At 32.3% G+C, this 20643-nt stretch overlaps 1 protein-coding gene and 1 non-coding gene across 2 annotated transcripts in view; both read right to left on the reverse strand.

Annotated features, from left to right (window-relative positions):
- The window catches only part of LOC148311376 (uncharacterized), a 97311-nt gene that overhangs the window by 52631 nt on the left and 24037 nt on the right, over positions 1–20643 (reverse strand). Inside the window, exon 2 of the mRNA XM_088256691.1 lies at positions 2497–2532. The gene's annotated coding sequence lies outside the window, so the exon portion shown is untranslated. The remainder of the gene's footprint in view (positions 1–2496; positions 2533–20643) is intronic.
- Positions 10031–10102, reverse strand: TRNAD-GUC (transfer RNA aspartic acid (anticodon GUC)). Its single transcript has one exon. It is a non-coding gene; the product is annotated as a tRNA-Asp (tRNA).

Genomic DNA, 20643 nt, shown 5'->3' on the forward strand with positions numbered 1-20643 from the left:
TGTAAAATAATTCTGTTAAGGCCTTGCATACATTTTAAAGGATCCGAACCAAATAAAATATTTACTCAAATCAACTATAGATACTGCCGCGAACTCGTATGAATTATGTCATAAATATATAAGCGTCAATCATGGGTAGAACGGTGAATGTTACACGCGTATAAAGTGATCACTTAAACCAGCATATGAAAGGTTATAAACCCAGGAAGACACCTGATAATATGTCATTTTTTTTGTTCACAACATTATGGGTGTGTCCAAATCCTTGTTTTTTTTCAATTGTTTCAATTACTTGGTTAAAAAGTTTTAGTCAAAACTATTGGCTTAGTCATTTCATTTGATTTAAACGCTTTAACTAACCGCTATCTCCGAGATTGCTCGTGTTGTTTGTTGGTTCGTATTTCTTGTTCTTTGCCAGTGAGGGTTTGTACATAGTTTGGGGTGAGTTCCTTGATAAACTAAATTGGAAGTGATTGCCCTCGCTCTAATGTCATCCCTTCTGTCCTCACTTTGAGGACGGTCGGCTTCGACCCTAAATAAACTGCAGTTAACCTCACACCCTGACCGACAGAGGAGATTAGCATTTTGCAACAAGAACGTCGTTAAATCGTTATTGATTGAGAGTATTAATATTTAGAAATGAGGGTAGCCTGGAACGACTAGTTGTGATCGGTATCATACAGCCTGGAAGGGAAGAGAGGGAGAGGAAGATCCTCCATAGATGGACTGATCAAGTTAAGGCAGCAGAAGGTAAGTAGTCAAGGGATATCTGGAGTAGAGTTATTGGATCCACAAGAGTCACAACCTTCAGAAATGAGGAGTAAGACAGATAATAATTAATATATATTCTACGGCTTGGCATTTGGCCTGCCAAAGGCATTTTTCCACTTGCATTTTCTTATTTTTCGTGGTTTTCATTATTTTCAATAAGTATTTTGTTTCTTTCATGATCAGTCTTCATCCTTCACTCCTCTCTTCAATTCTATTGGTCCATGTAGGTCAAGCAGAGTCATGCTCTGTAGTTTATGCATTTGCATATTGTACCTTTCCCAATCGTAAGAAGTAGAGGACATTTAACTGATATTTCCCTCTGGAATATTTAACTGAAGAACTCCCCGTGATTGTTTTCATCTTGGGATACCATCACGGGTCTTTTATAAAGTAGTTTCCACATTCTATGCCGTTGACTGTAAAGTTTCATCCGCCTTTTTTCTGCATTTTTTAAACTCCGATTAAAGTTTCGATGACCAATTTACAAACGGTAAAATCGTTTCAAAAGATCGATCCTGAAAACCATATCGGAATAAAAAAAAGTGTTTTACGACCTCCACTTCTAGCGAATTTGTCCTCTTGAAACCGGTCATACATCCGTAATAAATGATATAATAAGAAAATTTTTAGAGCTTTATGATACTTCGATTTTCGTTTTATTAAATTTGAATCGCGTTGTGATATTCTCACTATGTAAACTCGATAAACAAGAGAAAAAATATAAAACAGCACTTCGGAAAATGACAGTTTCCTCCGAAATTGCCATATCAGCATTTATAGGTACATAATTCACTTGCTTTTGAGAGATACGTGATTTAAATTGCTTTGCTATGTAATTAGCATCAATTGGATTCAAATAAACCGCATAATTTAGAATAACTACTCATTTTCGGTTTAAACCAGATACTTATATGTATGTATGCATGTAATTATTATCACCTTGTCCACGGTTCTCATCACATTTCAGAGAATATGGTTGTGTATTTTGTACATTGTTCGAGTTCATGAGACCTATTGCAAAACTGGCAATAAAAGAATGTAATGAATTCTTAAGGTCAAACATTAGAACAATTGTATGCGTCGTGATTGTTTAAGCTCAATTCAAGGTTTAAAGGATTGTCAAATCCATAAAATCAATTCGGATATCGTAGTAAAACGTCACCTTTAAATTTAAACCAGGAAATTGAGATATAGTCGATTTCTAGTTTTTGTGAATGTAATTTTAATAATTACCTACAGCTATTTATTTTATTTTATGAGACACTGTCTACCTTCTCTAAGTATAGTAAATACCTGTTCTGAGGTAGGTAGGATGAACACATTTATATAAAATACAACATATTTAAGCTAAGAAATGTCTATAAATAATGATGCTGAATGCATCGAAACAACTGTCATTGTAGATTTTATATATTAAGCTGGTATTTATAAACAAAACTAAATAAACTACAGTCTATTAATTTACCCAAAATAATATCAGCATAAGATAACCGAAGACAACTTGGTATGATCCAGTTTTTCAAATACTTATCAGTGGTCAAATCAGGAGTTGGAATAATCGGCAATTGTGTATAAGGACATGCATGAATGTGGAAAAGGGGGACATTGTTTTCAAAGTCAGATTTATATGGCGTTCTATTCTCTCTGCCTAACCCTGAAACGGCTAGTTAGTTGAATAAATTAATATTCTCTGTAATTAAAATCGTATTTAATTAAAAATCATACCTTTCTATGTGCTACGCCAGACAGAAAATTCAGCAACTGAAAAATAATAAAACAAAATTTATTTTCCACACAAAAGCACTCATAAAATTTCATGCTCTCATTTATTTGATACCACATGACAAAATGTTAATTTGATACATTACTTAATATTTATGAAAAAACGTATAGTGTCAGTAAAATAACAAAACCTCGATACAACGGACTAATTGGTATACGCTAAAGCCGAAAACTCATTATTTAATAAAAAAAATGTATTTAAAACAAATCAATTACGTGATCACCATATTTAGATAAGCAATAAAAAACACAAACAAAATTTCACATTATTTTTTGACATCTCATCAAAGATGAAGACCGTCATAAGCTGGTTTCAGTGATCACTTTACACACGTGTAACATTCACTAATTCTACCCATTATTGACCACCACATCATTCAAATTCTTGGAAGTTATATATATATATATATATATATATATATATATATATATATATATATATATATATATATATATATATATATATATATATATATATATATATATATATATATATATATATATATATATATATATATATATATATATATATATATATATATATATATATATATATATATATGAACCAATGTTGAAACATTGTTCTAAAATCACTAGAACTTCACTAGAGACATCTATTAGTGAGATGAAAAGAAGCTTTTTATTGAGAAAAATAATAATAAGAATAATTTTTAAAAAAACTTCTATAATTGGAGATTATTCAGATTTATGAACAAATGTTTGGACACAATCAAAATGTTGTAAACAAAATTCCTAGGAGTTTTTTTTTAGTAATGAACCCTCGAAAATTACGAAAATGCATAAAATATAGATGAACTTTGTTATCTGACGAATTGTCAATAAATGTTATTGGATCATCGAGATGTGATCTTACCACTGATAACTTGATATTTGCACAGTATTGCAGTCTTAGAGTAGGACGGCATTAAGTCTCAAATTCTAAAGCTAGACGTATGACGTAATTATCATGGCCGCTAAAAATTGGCTACAATCGGTGGCATGTTTAATATTACCATTATTTTTTTATTTTTTTTTATATTTGACCAGATTTTTCTTCGTTAAATAGAGGTCCGTTATATCGAAGTTTTACTTTAAATAAAAAATATCTGTGGGCTATGTGGCCACACCGTCGAGTTGCAGCGCTGACGTGAACAGGACAGAAGCGTTTCGAGATGAACTAAACCGAAACCAATAGCTACAAAGACTTACAGCCATATATCTAATGAAGCTAATTGCGGAATTTTTAACAAAATATCAAACATTTTTATTTATGTATGTACATGAAAATACCAAACGAACGCCATATCTTTGACAAAAATTGAGATAAGCGATAAATTGATGTAAGTATAACGAACGTACTATCATGGTTGCAATATTTGTATTTTAGCTTTACAGCAAAAAAGGTGCATATTTTGTTTTCCTCCTCGCATTCAATAAATCTCGTCTGAATGTTATATGACAATGAAGCACTTAGCGGTAGTAATTTAGTGGCAGATAAGTACCGGCAGGAATGTTATGAAACCGCCGTATAAACTCCTTTATTAAACCATTAGGGTGATATTACCGCTTAATATTAGTACTCAACTAAATTTACTCCACTGGGAGTACTAAAGTAGGTACTTTGTTTGGCTGACCATACTTACCCTAGCGTGATAACTTTGGTTTTAAACTATGCATTGGGTTATGCAATTGTAATGATGTGTGTTTAAATATATAATAATTGGCGTGTATGTATGAGGAGATGTCTGAATGTGGACGTGACGAAGTTTGTTTGCAAAGACAGATTGGTGTGGCGTTCTTTTCTCTCTCCCAACCACTGTGGAGAAGCGGCGTGATGGTAAGATAGTTTTAGTTAGTTTTATTAAATATTAAAGCTGGAGGCGTTTTTGAGATGTGGTGCTGCAGGCGCATGTCGGGGAGACATTGGTCGGAACATGTAAAGGTGGAGACTGACCGGAGCATTTCGTCGTAACGTAACACGTTACGATGCGAGCATTCAGGCAGTCAGTACAGCTCGCTGATGTTCGCCGCGAGCGATGTTACGACGAAATGCTCCGATCAGTCTCCACCATAAGAAACAACATATTATTAAGCAGGGTTGAGAGTCTAGATGTTAATTAAAGTAACAAAACAGCGAGCCAAATAGAAAGGCCATAATTTAAGATTCCCAGGCCTGGTTCTTACGATTGCGGAGGGCATGTGCGAAGGCATAAACTACAGGGGACGACCTCGCTTAACCTACATGAACCAAATTATCTCCGATATGCGCTGTAGCGGGTACGCCGAGTTGAAGAGTCGAGCGGAGGATAGAGCTGTGTGGAGACTTACCATGAAAGAAGCAAACCAATCATCACAGATTTTAACCAACGAAGAAGAAGCATTCAACTAACGAAAAGTTCAGCTTTTTATTTTACTCATTATTTTTATAACAGCCTAATAAAACACTTGCAATTATTATATTAATTTGCGCAAATAGCTCGCAAGTTTATGGTACATAGTGTAGAGTGCAGGAGAGTGGTGTTAAAGGAAGATTAATTGCAATTTGTTAGTAAACGATTAGAGCCGGGATTAACAGCTGTGTTCCCGCTGAGTAGGTATCCAGCACTATCCAGCACTATCTAGCACGTATCTTGCACTATGTAACACATCCAGAACCTAGCACGGGTATTAGTCTAGCCAGACTCTAGCCTGCTAGCACCAATACTCGCGTGTGCTTTCCTAATTATACACACAGTGACAGGACACTATTTTCAATTATTAAGGCTGCTTTAGACAACGTTCAACGTGTACACAGTTCTATTTTGGAATCAAGACGTTCGCTTGGGAAATTTCCAAAATAATCAGAAGCATGGATCAAATTATATTTAACCTTTTGGAAAACAAATAATGAATTCTTAAGTCCTGTCGATAAGAAGTAACAAACATTTTTTTACATTTCATAAATCACCGAACTGCCCCATACAATATTGTGCGGTAGATGAAGTTGTCAACCAACGGTTCCAGATTCATCCCTACATTATTTGAACATAACTGCAAAAATGCATTTCTTTAATTATATTTATTAAAAATAATGCTAAAAATCCTTACCATTTTTTATATAAAATGATTAATATAGTACACTGATTAAATAACAATAATCATCGTTTCAACTCATACAATAATTTATATAAAATCCTGTTATAATCATTGTTTTCAACTCATGCATTGTTTTGTATAAAACATTTTTGTCTAGCCTCCCACCAGTCTGATGATGTCAGTTACGACGAAACTCGGTCACTGGTCAAATAAAATAATAGTGAAAAAACTATTAAGTTGATGTTTCAATATTAAAAATGAGGAAGCATGATTCTTATCTTATGTTTATATATGCCTCTTTACTATATCCGTTTGTTGTTTTATATTTTATATTTACCAGGGTTAGTTGTGTATAATTTGTTTTTCTTTCAAATTTTATTGGTTAACTTAATTATTTGTGTTACAGCTATGTTAACCTTCATCCCATGTCCCAAAATGACTTTTGTATGCAATATGTTTTGAAATAAATAAATTAATATTTAAATATCTTAGTATTTTCTACACTCAAAATTTAACTAATAAATTTAACCATTGAACCTACTTTTTAAAAGGAATCGACACTCAATTTTTTTTTGGATACGATTATGTAAAGCTAATCACGCCAATCGAACAAATTTAGCCGAAATTTGGAAGAAACTTTATGAGGGCATTTTTTTTAAACTAAGCACTTGTAATAAACCACTTAATGAGTTTTATTTTTATACACGACTTGGTTCGAAAACTTACCTACAGATATTTTCATCTACAGGCGAAAATCAAAGTTTTAATTAATAAAAATAAAACTCTTTAAGTGGTTTATTACGTGTTTAGTTTTTTTAAATAATCAACATGTCTTATTTATTGATTTGGCGTTTAATTCTTCCTTTCCCAGAAAATAAATATAAGGGTACATACCTACATCCCCCATTAGCTACTGTTGTCTCCCATAAATTATTGCTGCACGTGTTAAAACTGTCACTTAGAATTGTATAGCTACATAAGGACCGTAGTCCATTTGATTTTCACATTCGTTTGATAATGCCCTGACAAGGCGAAACAATTGTCACAGTATAATTTTTTATGTGTTTTTGTTAATAAAATACAACTTAGTAGACTCAAAAAATCTGTGTTTGATTTAAAATTAATACATAGATCAACATGTCATTCCACAAAGTTAATGCCGAATCAATAAATAATATATTTATGAGGGCACATTATTGTAATTTTTCATATGCGTTTGATGAAAATATATATATATGTTATACTGGAAATACAAGTGTGGAGCTTTTAAGCAAGTCTTCAAATACGAGACTTACCTCGCAACCAATATTCCTTTAACTGAGGATATCCGATGTCTATTGCAACGCCTTTGTGCATGGGCTTTAGCGTGATCAAAATTCACTCACGGGTGTAAACGGGATATACAGGGTGTTTACAATACATGTACGTAGATACGTGTAACCGAATACTCGGTACACACACATACCAAGCCACGGTATTAACCAAACTAATGTTAACATTATTTTAAGCCATAGACCTCTAAACGTTTAATTAAGGACGCATATATAAATCAAAATCCAATTTATTTTATAAAATACCGATGGAAAACTGATCAATGCTCATCGTCGGAAAAGTAATGGAATTACTTTATTTGACATCTTAACGCAGATGAAAAAAATTATGGAAGTCCGTGTATTTACATTTCTTATGAACCATCATAGACTTGTTAAGTGATCACTTTACACTAGTGCAACATTCACCATTCTACCCATGATTGACAACCACACTATTTGAAAAAATTGAACTCTCAGATATATCATTAATTTCATGACACAGTACATATTAGTTCACAAGAGCCATCTTTGTTGGATAAAGAAAGCTTTTATTTAGGGAAGACCCTTTATTTTAATGTGTGAACATTCGAACCACGAATTATTTTTACATACTGGAAAATGCCTGAAAATGTTTTCAAATTTTGAATCATGTGATTCAAAATTTGTATGCATCTTATAATTTGACGAGTTATTTCTATTCAAAGCATTTAGAGATTAATGACATATGTAGGAGTTCCAACAAAAAAATATGAATAGAGTGGTTGTCAATCAGGAGTAAAATGGTGAATGTCACATGTGTATAAAGTCATCGCTTAAAACCAGCCTGAGACGGGTCGTAAGCACTGTAAATACCCAGGTTCTAGCTCAAGAAGGGCTAGAGCCTGTACTACACTTATCCCTCCTAGACCCGGCTGATTGGTGACGTTTTTTCTTGATATATATTTTCTTTATCTATCTTTATCATTCTTATATATCCACATTTGTATAAGCGCCCTTGAGGTAGTATTTTACGAAAATGAAACATACATAATAAATTATCCAAAATTATTTTAAATATTCTATATTTTATTCTTCTATGAGATATCCATATAAATTCCGTTTTTAGACAACCATCGATAGCTTGTTGTCCGCCATTAAGTAAAACGATTCATCACTCTTTTCGTTAATTGATTCGGCAGTCAGGCACTTTGTGGTAAAATCTATCCATTTTTAATAAAAAATTAATAATATAAAGTTAATAAAGTAAATACCACTATAATAGTGGTCGTTACTAAGTAAAACTTAAATTAAAAATGGATTCATCTTTCGTCTACTGTTTAGGTCACCCACCTACTGTTGTTGACTCAATCCAGAGTTCACACAAGTGCAACAAGTCACCGTTGAACAAAACAATAGAAAGTTCAAATTTTGACATCTGCGAGTATATGGTACAATTGAAATGATTAATGATTCCTTCCCGTAAATACAATCCGAATTAGTTCGCAAGTGAGTTTGCACCGTGAACTATGGGATCGTTTCGATTCAGTATTTTTATTTACTTTCACTAGAGAAAAGAAATGGAATTTCACACACCATAAATTTCCGCGATGCCGTTCCTTCATATGAACCTATTTTGTGTGTGTATGAATTAAGATCTATGAGATTAAAAATGAAGCAAGATTCACTTAGAAGATTTGTTTTTTCAAAAGAGAACTTTACAAGGGTGATAGAGATTATTTTCTTGTAGCTTATCAGTAATTTTTTTTTTAATATTGAAAGCATTAACTTTGTGGATCATATTGATATATTATTTCGAGAAATAAAAATACTTTGGTTTTGATCCACTAACATTTTTATTAACCAACTAGTTTCGGCAACAACCTGTTGCCCTCTTCAGGGTTTAATTTATGACTCCCTGAGTAATTTATGACACAAAGTATTTTTATTTATCGAAATAATATAGTTAATTTTTTATTATGGAATCGATTGACATTTTTATTTTAACATAAAAAATAAAAGGATATAAGTAATTCATCTACATATTTTTTAGGCCTGATTGTAAAATGTTGTATCACGGAATTAAAAATATATGTAATAAAATTCATCATGTATAATATATAAAATTTCATCATAATATAATATATTTAACAAATCAACAGCCTCCCTTTAGAAATTATAAAAGACACAAACACTCTTAAAAAGAAACTTAACGAACACTTTAAACATATACAGACTATACTATTTAAAACTCAAGAAGAAAACTCCCTCGTACCGCATCAAAATATATGTTCCCCACTAATATCTTTTTTAAATGTATAACATGACACTATCGACAAAAAAATCCCTCTCCAAGCGCAAGAGCTCAGTCTCTTTTTTGGAGAGGCTCAGCGCAACTAAAATTGTAAGATTGTATTAAGTAGAAATGCATAGAGATCGTTGATGATTTCAAAAAAATTAAACAGTTGTATAATACCACGTTTGATGCGTATATTTATTCAATATTATCACCCTGGACTGGTACCTGAAGCGGAGGGCTGATCACCTTTCCTTCATGTGTAAACGATCGAGATAACACTGCGTTTATATGACGCAGTGCCCTATGCATCATAGGGGTGTGGATAAGGGTTTTATTATAATACCACTTGATGAGTTTTATTTCATTACACACGAGTAGTTTCAAAAACCTAGAGATGTTTTCATCTACAGGTGAAAATTTAAATTTGTAGATGAAAACATCTGTATGTTTTCGAAACTACCTACATATGTGTAATGAAATAAAACTCATTAAGTCGTTATTATACAAGTGTTTATTTTTTTTAAGTAATCAACATGTCAAATAATATATAGAAATTGTATAAAAAAATGTATAAAAAAATGTATAAAAACTATACTAAATAAAAAAAATATATATAAATATAAAGAATTTTGTGTGAAGTATGCGTTGTGATGCTTATACTTTTTCTTTCGGGGAATTATTGGACAATTAGTTTTTGACATTTGACGACATAATTGAATGTGTTTGATGCGTATAAGTGATTATCATAGTATTCTTCGTCATCCATGTTCCACTATTTAAAAAAATAATTTGAAAAAAGGTAAAAAAAAAAATCCTCCCCGGCGGGGAATCGAACCCCGGTCTCCCGCGTGACAGGCGGGGATACTTACCACTATACTACCGAGGAATATGATGGAGGCGGCATATTTCATAAATAATAGATAACACATCCAAGCGCTTGTTAAATTAAATGTGATAAGAATTAAAGTAACAAATCTATCACGAGTGACAAAGGTCAAGCAATACGGTAAAATAATAAGTAATATCCGTCGCCACATAGTATGATAACACATTCATACGAGTATATTATGAAACAAGTAAAAAAAACATACATCAATTAAAATCTTTATTGTACACCTCCAAAATGTTGTGGTTAGCGCATTCGGCTACCATGTTGGAGGTCCCGGGTTATTTTCAAGGGGAAAAAAATAAAGGTGAATTTTGCACGTGTGAAAAGTAATCACGTAACCAACCTATGAAAGGTCATAAGCCCTATAAACACACAGCCTTCCATTTTCTTCTTCATCTATGTTGAGATGTCAAAAATGTCAAAATAACTCCTATGTGCAGAAAACCCAGATTCATGAACAGATTCAAGTCTTTGGACACACTGAAAATGTTGTTAATAAAATTACATGCTGCATAAAAAATTGAAAATTATGTTTTCAGGCGTTTCCCAGTGTGTAAAATAATCCGGTTGCTGATCTTGCATACATTGAAATAAAAGAGTATCTGTTTAATAAAAGCTTTCCCAATCCAACCAGATATGGTTCATATAAACTAACCTATACTGTGTTATGAGATTAATGATAGGAGTTTCAAAAATTTGAATAGTGTGGTTGTTAATTATGGGTAGAATTTTGAATGTTGCACGCTTGTAAAGTGATCACTTAACCAGTCTAGACAAGTTATAAACCAAGTAAATATTTATTGATTTGGCGTTTAATTAGTAGAACTCCATATTGATTTATGAATTAATTTTTAATTCAAACACATATTTTTCGAGTCTACTAAGTTGTATTTTATTAAAAAAACACAAAAATTAATATTGCGGCAATTGTTTCCAGTAAATACTTAAATTCCATATTCTTCTTCATTTATGTTGACATGCCAAAAATGTATCAAATAATATATTTTTAACTTTATTATTTATTAAATATTATCTTGGACTGGTACCCCATGTAGTTGTTGTTTTATTATGTTTGTGAATTGAGTTAAGCACTTACTTGCTGGCCATATAATAAGCTCCTTTGAATATCTCGTTTCAGACCTTACCCTAAGCGTACAGCAAAGCTGGCAAACGATGCTTCTCTTGCAATTGTGAATTTATCGGGGGATGAAATTAGCATGTGCGGGGGTCTGATCCTGGGGATTAGTTACTCGCATTCACACTCTGGTCTAAATAGCCCCATGCTCCTTGATCCCGATTAAAGGATGAAACTATCCCGTATGTACCCGACCAATGTTTAACTTAAACTTACGTGATATGAAACTATTCGTTTGAATCACTTATGTAATCTAATGGATAAAAAAAATCTTTCCTTTTTTAATTTAAGTTTTACTAAATAATACCATTATTCACAACGTTTTGAGTGTGTCCAAATACTTGTTCACAAAATCTGGATTATCTGCAATTACAGGAGTTATTTTAATATTATTTTTTGACATCTCATCAAAGATGAAGAAGAATATGGAAGTCTGGGCATTTACTGGGCTAACGACCGTCATAGGCTGGTTAATGTGATCACTTTAGTGAACCTTTATATTTTTTTCTGTTAAGTGTAAAAGATGATATCTATCATGAGGCTGCCACCAATGTTGATACATGTTTGTACCCGTTTTATCAATTTGTTTGAATACTGCAGCTATCTTGTTTACAACTGTTAAATATGATTGCCTTTTGTCGTCAATTGCAAAAATTATAGCATCTTCCAATAGGGTGATCAATTTTGCGCCACTCTGTATATTGACATTATCGGTGATTATTCTAATACAAGTCAACTATTAGCGGTGTGTCATTTGATCGATGGTTCGCGCGCGAGGGTTGACGGGTGTCCAGTATCTGCCCACAGGCCTGTGACTGGCGACCGGTAGTCGAGTTAAGGGTGGAAATTGGATTTTAATTCCAGAGCAGTTTGGACACGATACAAAGGGAATATGTAGGCGATACTGTATGCATAATCACAGGTTTACGAGGAAATTATATGTAATCAAAATTAAACTAATTACCTAATCGTTACACCACTTCTCCGCAAGGGTAGGCAGAGAGATTAGAACGCCACACCAATCTGCTTTTGAAAACAATCTTCGCCGATTATTGCGACTCCTGACCTGACCGCATTCAAGTATTTTAAATAAATAATCTTAGCATGCCTGTCTTCCTCTGTTTAATGACAAAGCACATCGTCTCATACAAATTGTTTTACTATATTTTGTTCACCCAAACCATTACAACACATCATTCGTAATTTTATTGACAATGTTTATCTCAGCCTTGAATTCATTCCTTCTATCACCATTCCAACATCTATCATACAGCTTTTTACGTACTTAAATTAAAAGGTTAGGTTAGGTTATATTTGTCTTGATAAATTTATTTTTAAATAAATTGATGCTTTTATTATTATCATCATTGTCTATTCTCGACAATCCAACTCATAGTAAACTTCGTAAACATTGAAATACATAATGGTTTAGCATACAGTTGTTCGATTGACATAAATTTTTATTCAATGACATATATTTTTATAAGGGCTTATCTAATTTTTTATATTAAATTACAATAACACCAATTCCATTGCGATTTGTTTTTAAATATGTAACTTATATGTTATTTTGTTATTTCAAAAAGAGAAAATACCCTTTAGCTATTCCCTTCTCCCTTCTAACCCTTATCCGCTCCCAATGGTGCAAAGGGCACTGCATCGTATAGAAGCAGTGTTATCTGGATCATTAAATACACGAAGGAAAGGTAATCAGCCTTCCGCATCAGGTACCAGTTATGGGTCATATTAAATAAATATTAGACTGAAAAACCACTAACATTTATTTTGACCTTCTTGGAAATTGAACCTGAGACCTCTGGCATGGTAGCCTAGCGCATTAACCACTACACTATGGAAGTGAGCTATTAGAATATATAAATGTGTATAGCATCAACTTGATAAGTGGTGGAAATGTGTAAATGAACGCAGTATATTATTATTAGTAGTTACTGTCAAACCGAACAACGTAAATATTGACGTAAGTTAAAACATAACGGGAGGTCGAGTTCTCTCTTCAGTGAATGCTAAACATGTAATCGTCATTCATCCAGTCTAACTAATAGTCATACATACATATACAGTACAAGGGACAGTTTTTAACATAGATTTTACAAAGTTGAGTGATATAAGTGCACCTAAAAATAAAAAGTAAATTGTCCAAGGCTGAATGACCTATTACCTGAGGACGAGAAGAGCTAACCCCAACAGTCTGCAAAGATGATAAGTTGGGATGGAGCCAGGAAGAAGAAGTATCGATGAAACCTATGTAAGAGTAACTATGGAGAGTTACTTTTACGACATATTATAAACATTTCTATATATTTTTCGAAAATGATATTACATAATTACTGCGTTTACCTTTATTTTCTGTAACATCTAATGACGAAGGTAAAACTGTCCCTTAAACTGGAATCGCACAATGCGCCTAATGTATGCGGAAATCGGTCAAAAAATTGCCTACAGACATGAAACCAGTAATCATAAACTGTATTGTTCATTTCCATGACAAACTTGAATTCTTCATGCTGTGTCACCAGCCATCGCCTTTTACAAACATAATGCATACACATTTACATTTTATTTACGTACATACGCGAAATAACTGTATATGCAAAGGATTTATCTCGTCGCGATTGGTGTCAATTTATTTAAGATGTTTTTAGTGATGTTTCCGCATCATTCGGTAAATTCAATTTTTCGGTTAGAATTTTTTTTAAATTTATTATTCATTGGAGGGCTTATTGGTAAGATCAAATATCTTCCAACATTAATATTCATGAATTTGTGCATTAACCTTGTGGAATAACACGAAATATAATTTTAAAATATTGATAATTAAAATAATACCAAATAATAAAAATAGGCTGTCAGTTTGTGGTAATATCTATCCATTTTAAATTTGAGTTTGACTTAATAAATACGACTATTTACACGAGTGTTTTGATGCATTTCGCATCATTACGGTGTTTGAAAACGATGCGGAATGCATGGAAACACGTATCACAATAGATTTTAAGAAATAGTGGTATTTACCAAGTAAAAGTTTAATTAGAAATAAATAAAAATATAGTTCATTAAAGAAACATCACTTAGTTTCAAGAACTTTAGATGTTCTCATCAACAGGTGAAATTACAAAGTGATTCAATTTGTACTTTCATCTGTTTGTCTCTAAACTAGTCGTGTTTGCATTAATAAACCCAAAAGTATTCTCAATACAGGTGTTTTATTTTTAAGATTGCAATAATTAAAATCTGACTAGTAATACTACTTAATGTTTGTAGGTATATTATACAACTGTTTGAAATTAGTGGATAGATAGTGGTTGTAGAGAAGTGAAAACGTAAAAAATGTATGAGTTGCAGTATGAATGATCGCATCATTCTCGATCGATCACCTCAAATATCCATTTATCAAACCTCTTTTAAATTAGTATTCAACTTTTTTAACGACCATAGATTTTTTTTTAAACATTTGTTTTTTACCACATGTTATTCTTAGATGCATATGTAAGAATTGTTTTAGCGTATAGTTGTTTGTTTATTGATTTGGCTTTAAATTTGTAGAACCCTACTGTCTATTTGAGGAACCCTAATTGTCACAATATTAATTTTTATGTGTTTTTGTTAATAAAATACAACTTAGTAGACTCGAAAAATCTGTTTTATATTATCCACTGACAATTCGTGATGGAATTGCATTTTTGATATATTATTAGATTAAAACCAATATTTTTAGCTTTTCCACTTTATTTTTATTTGACCAGCGACCGGGTTTCGTCGTTGCCGACATCATCAGACTGGTCTGATGATGTCGATGTCTGATGATGTCGGCAACGACGAAACCCGGTCGCTGGTCAAATAAAAATAACGTGGAAAAGCTAAAAATATTGGTTTTAATCTAATAATATATCAAAAAATCTGTGTTTGATTTAAACATTAATAAATAAATTATAGTTGTTTGACTGTCATAAGTTGTAATTTGTCGAATATTTACTCTGTATTAAGTATCATTTCATAATTGATTTTCGTATTAAAAGATGGTTCCTATCTGTTGAGAAATTATCTTAATATATTATAATTAACTCAAGTTACGACGTTTGAGTTGATCTAAATCTAAGCGTTTGATAGACATGATTGGCAGCCGTCAGAGGATCGCAAATTATATCGGATATAATGTTATTTGAGATTCTGTATAATAGAACGTGTAGTGGTCGTCACTAGTGGTATACTCCGCACAGATAAGCGGTTGTCAGAACCATTGACAGCGTCTGTAATCAGAGCCGGATCTACCTAAACGCTTATAAAGCGCACACTATAGGGGCGCGTACCCAGTTCTAAGGGCTTCTCTTGGTAATCTGAACTGGAGTCAAACTTTTGTTGGTTGGAAAATGACAAAAAGGATAATTTCATTATCTGATTTGGCACTGTATGATAATATCAATTGATTTTTATTTAAATTTTACTTGGTAAATACCATTATTAATATACGAGTACTTCCGACAACACTGACACCTACTCTGAGAAGGATGAGTTTTGGATTTATGTAATGAGTGTGATGAATAGGAAAATTAATCTTCTTTCAAACTTATAACTCATACAGAACATACTTACTGTTAAGTTTTTTCATTCTTTTGATTTTTTGTCTTCAGCCAAAATCAAATATTTGTAGTTTTATATTAGCACCTTAGATCTATTTATATTTTGAAATCAATTGTATTATTTCACACACAGGCCATGTTTTTGTGGGATATTCTTTGTAATTGAAATTATATTGTATTTAATGCAAAAAAAAAATGGTAAATCGTCGACATTTATGGTGAAAATAAGTAAATAATCAGAAATCCTTCATTTATTCTTGATTTTTTTATTGAATTATTGAATAACATTAATATCACTGATATGCAGAAAAATGGAAAAAAAGGTAGGACAAAAGAAATATTAATAATGTCGACGGCATTAGAGATTGTAAAATGTATCTAAAACAAGAATCTATCAGCAGTTTAAAATATGCAATTAAAATAAGATTATCGAAATGACATGATTAAAAATCGAAAAATAATCATAGTTTTCGATAAATAAAAATACGTATTTCAAGTAATTCCTGATTCTTTCAACATTATAATTCGAATCGTTGTTACTGGCCACAACACAATTTGTTTTCACTGGCGGAAGTACTTTCGTAAATAAGTTTTCAAGCCCTCCAAAAACTAGATTCGCCACTGTCACTGCCGTTAATAGAAGTTCAGGGAACCAGTTATACTTGTCGGTTAAGTCTAGCAAGGTTAAGTCACTAGTATGTGTCCCTGGATGATCTGCATTCGTTCTTTAAGAAAACAATATCGTATTGAAATATTCCAAAATCTCTCCAAAGCAACTTCCAAGTCAAAAATTGCATAAACTTCCTATTATTAAAAAAAAAGTTTTTTTTTAAAATATCATGTATCAAAAAAATAAACGGTGTTTAAAAATGATGCTGAATGCATCAAAACACGTGTTATAATAGATTTTAAGAAACAGAGGTATTTATCAAGTAAAAGTTAAATTAATAAAGGGGGAAATGCATCTATGCTATTTCACTCGTCTTCAATCTATTATCAGACCTTCATTATTTACAATACGAAGTTAAAATATATAAAAACATGTATTTATATATTTTAACTTCATATGCTATCTATATTTTAATATAAACGAAATTCCACTATGCAAAAATGGTTTTAAAAGAATAACATCTCCAGTATATAGTGTTCTCTGAAATTTTGCATTAGAAATTTGTATTTGTATTCATAGAATGCACTTTGTTCAATATCACCTCTATTGAGTATCTGATCTCAGCCTTTTGTAGCTGATATAAAATACTTGAGACAAAACAGAGAAGCTGTGCCGGGAATTTACATAAGCGTATGGAAATCATAAATAGGTCCAGTTTTCCATTCTAAACTTAAACCTCCTCTTCGTACACAAAGCTTACGATATTTACAAAGCCTTCTATAAATGTGTACATCGTCATATGGTGTATCGCAAAATTGTTTGTACTTTAAAATTTATGCAAACATTTTATCTTATGATAAATTAACGAAGATAATTTAGATCTTCAAGAATTTCACTTACTAAAAATACATTAATTTATTTAGTACTATATATAATAATAAATACATGCGTACAGATAAGAATAAAAAGAATATAGATTTATATTTATATATATATATATATATATATATATATATATATATATATATATATATATATATATATATATATATATACATATATATATATATATATATATATATATATATATATATATATATATATATATATATATATATTTATATATATATATATTTATATATATATATGTGTATATAAAAACATATATATATATATATATATATATATATATATATATATATATATATATATACATATATATATATATATATATATATATATATATATATATATATATATATATATATGTGTGTATATAACTAACTAACTAACCATCACGCCGCTTCCCCGCAGGGGTAGGCAGAGAGAATAGAGCGCCACACCACTCTGTCCTTGCAAACATTCTTCGCCTCTTCCACGTTCATGCATCTCCTCATACATACCCGCCGATTGTTACGACTCCTAACCTGACCACTTTCAAGTATTTGGCATACCTGATCGTGCCATGTTTTTCTCGGTCTTCCTCTGCTTCTTTTCCCGCTAACATTCGCCTCATAAATTTGTTTTACCGTTCTTTCCTCACTCATTCGTTCTACATGTCCAAACCATCTCAACACACCTTTCTTAATTTTATCGATAATGCTTATCTCAGCTTTGCATTCTTTCCTTATTTCACTATTCGCACATCTATCATACATCGTTTTGTTACACATTCTTCTGAGAGATCGCATTTCGACTGCATTCAGTCTACTTTCATCCTTCTTTTGCCAACTCCATGTTTCACTTCCATACATTAGAGTTGGAACCAGGACTCCGTTGTGCACTGCCAGTTTAGCTTCCGCTGATAGGTTTTTATTTGCTATAACTGATTTCAGTGCACCGTTCACTTTGTTCCCAGCATTCACTCTCCTTTCTATATCTTTATCAATCTTTCCATCCCTAGAAAACATACTACCCAAATACACGAAATCATCTACCTGTTCCAAAATCTCTCCGTTTACCAATATTTCACATTCAGATCTGCATTCTTCTCTTTCAAAAACCATAATCTTAGATTTGCTAACATTCATCAATAAGTCACTTTCCTTGCACACATTATACACTTTTGTCACCAACGCCTGCAGGTCTTATATGTGTATATAGATATATGTATATAGATATAAGGAAGGAATGTAAGGCTGAACAAGGAATAATTGAAAAGATTAGGAAGAGTTCTTTACGGTGGCATGGACTTGTGGAGCGAATGAATAACGAGAGAATGACCAAGAAAATATATGTGGAATGTGAGAGGGAAAGCAGAACGAGTACGACCGAAAAAGTGGCAAATAAAATCTGGCAGTGTCAAAATCTGGCAGTGTCAAAAGTCAGCGTAATCGGAGGGCATGTATGACTAGATGTATAGATGTGAAGGAGGCGAGGAGTGTATGTCAAGACAGAAGAGTGTGTCGTTCAATCCTTACTGCCTACTGTGATGGTAGTAGTAGTAGTGGTGGTAGTAGTATATAAACGTAGGCGCCTAAACGTACCCCCACTCTCGTCGTTTCTCACTCCCAGTGCAAAATACTTAGAACAACGCCTGTAAACTCCACTGTTATAGTACAGTACAGTTTCGATCCAATTAATATTTTTTCATCATTAAATAAGCGGTACGAATACTTAAATGCTGTTTTTATTTATTTCCGTAAAAGGCATATTATAAAAACCATTGTAATTTTAACCGAGTTAAACGAGTTCCATTATAATGGCTTGAAAAAACTTCATCATTTCATTTCACGAACCTCATCTTTAAAAAACTAACTGAGAGCAGACCAGAGAAATAAGAAGAATTAACGTGGGTAAGTTTGACCCATTTTCGTTGGAATAAAAAGAGTATTTTAAAACCTTGTCGCCGATACTTTCGTTAACCTTCCGTTAAACTTTAACCAATCGGCATACCAGCCGCCATACCTTGGCGGCTAAAAATATTGACATTCGCAAATTAGCCATATATATAGATACATATATGTACCATATTAATTGGTAAACTAGTGATAGTTATAACTTTATGGGACATTTTAAATTAATAACTCTGTTGAATTTGAACGCCTTCGAAGTTTCAAAAATATGAGTCACACGTGAACGTTATTATTTATACCGCAAAAATCAATCTGTTTAGTGCGTGCTACCTTTTTCTGCATTTAAATATTATTTCTATGTTTGTTCTCGTTTTATCAGTTGAAAAATGTTAAACCCGTCATTATTTGACAAACCATGTCACTTACCGTCCGGGTGGGGTATCATTTTTACTTTCGGGGATACATTAAATTAGTATATTTGTAAACATATAGATATATCAAGAGCAGGGGGACAATGGTCGACAATTATTAAGGGACATGTACTGAGAGGAGAGAAGTACGAGCTATCGCACCTAATCATAAAATGCAAAATAGACAGTCGACGAGGCGTGGGCAGAAGACAGATCTCCTGGCTCCGGAATATGCGAGATTGGATGGGGATCAGGATCGTCGAGGCGCTGTTTAGAGCTGCCCAAGACAAGGACGATTACTCTCAAGTGATAGTCGACGTCAGGGGACCTAATATGACACGAATAGAAGAAGAAAAAGTGTACATAAAAGTATAGTTCTAAAAAAATACAAATAAAAGCTTATGGGGTAAAGATTACAGAACTTGTAACTGAAACTTGGGGCCTTGTAAATAAATAGACTAGTTGAACCTGGATTAGAGTTCAACTAGTGATCTTCGGTTGTAAGTTTTGGTCAAGCACCCACGGAGAGTCCCGTTACGACGAGTAGTCCGCTGTAGCGATGCCTTGCTCCGAATGGCTGGGCGGATCGGAATGCTGATAGCGTCGTAATGACTTTTTATGTACGTTTGCCTTACGTAACTGCATGCCATCCTCTGAGATGCTGAAGACATCCCGCTGATGCTTGACCTCGGACACACCTGTGTTTTAATTTTAAAAAAAATACAAAATCTGAGGTAAAATCAATAATTGAGAATGCCAACTATTTCATGTCGATATATCGCTCATTCCTTTCAAGAACGTCATAAATCAAAATTTGTTAATTTTCAGTTGTGCATGTTTTCGGAATGGCCAGAAAATGTACTATATCCCAGCAAAAGCGGCATATTTTTAACTTAATATTTACCAGCTACAGGGCAGAAAGTGTTGTTTTTGCATTTTGAAGAAAAGGTATTGTTTAATTATTTTTTTTAATAAACTAAATATTTTTCA

The sequence above is a fragment of the Brachycentrus maculatus genome, unplaced genomic scaffold (genome assembly GCF_059751285.1).
Source record: "Brachycentrus maculatus isolate JH-2025_06_01 unplaced genomic scaffold, ASM5975128v1 h1tg000065l, whole genome shotgun sequence".
In the NCBI taxonomy this organism is placed as follows: Eukaryota; Metazoa; Arthropoda; class Insecta; order Trichoptera; family Brachycentridae; genus Brachycentrus; species Brachycentrus maculatus.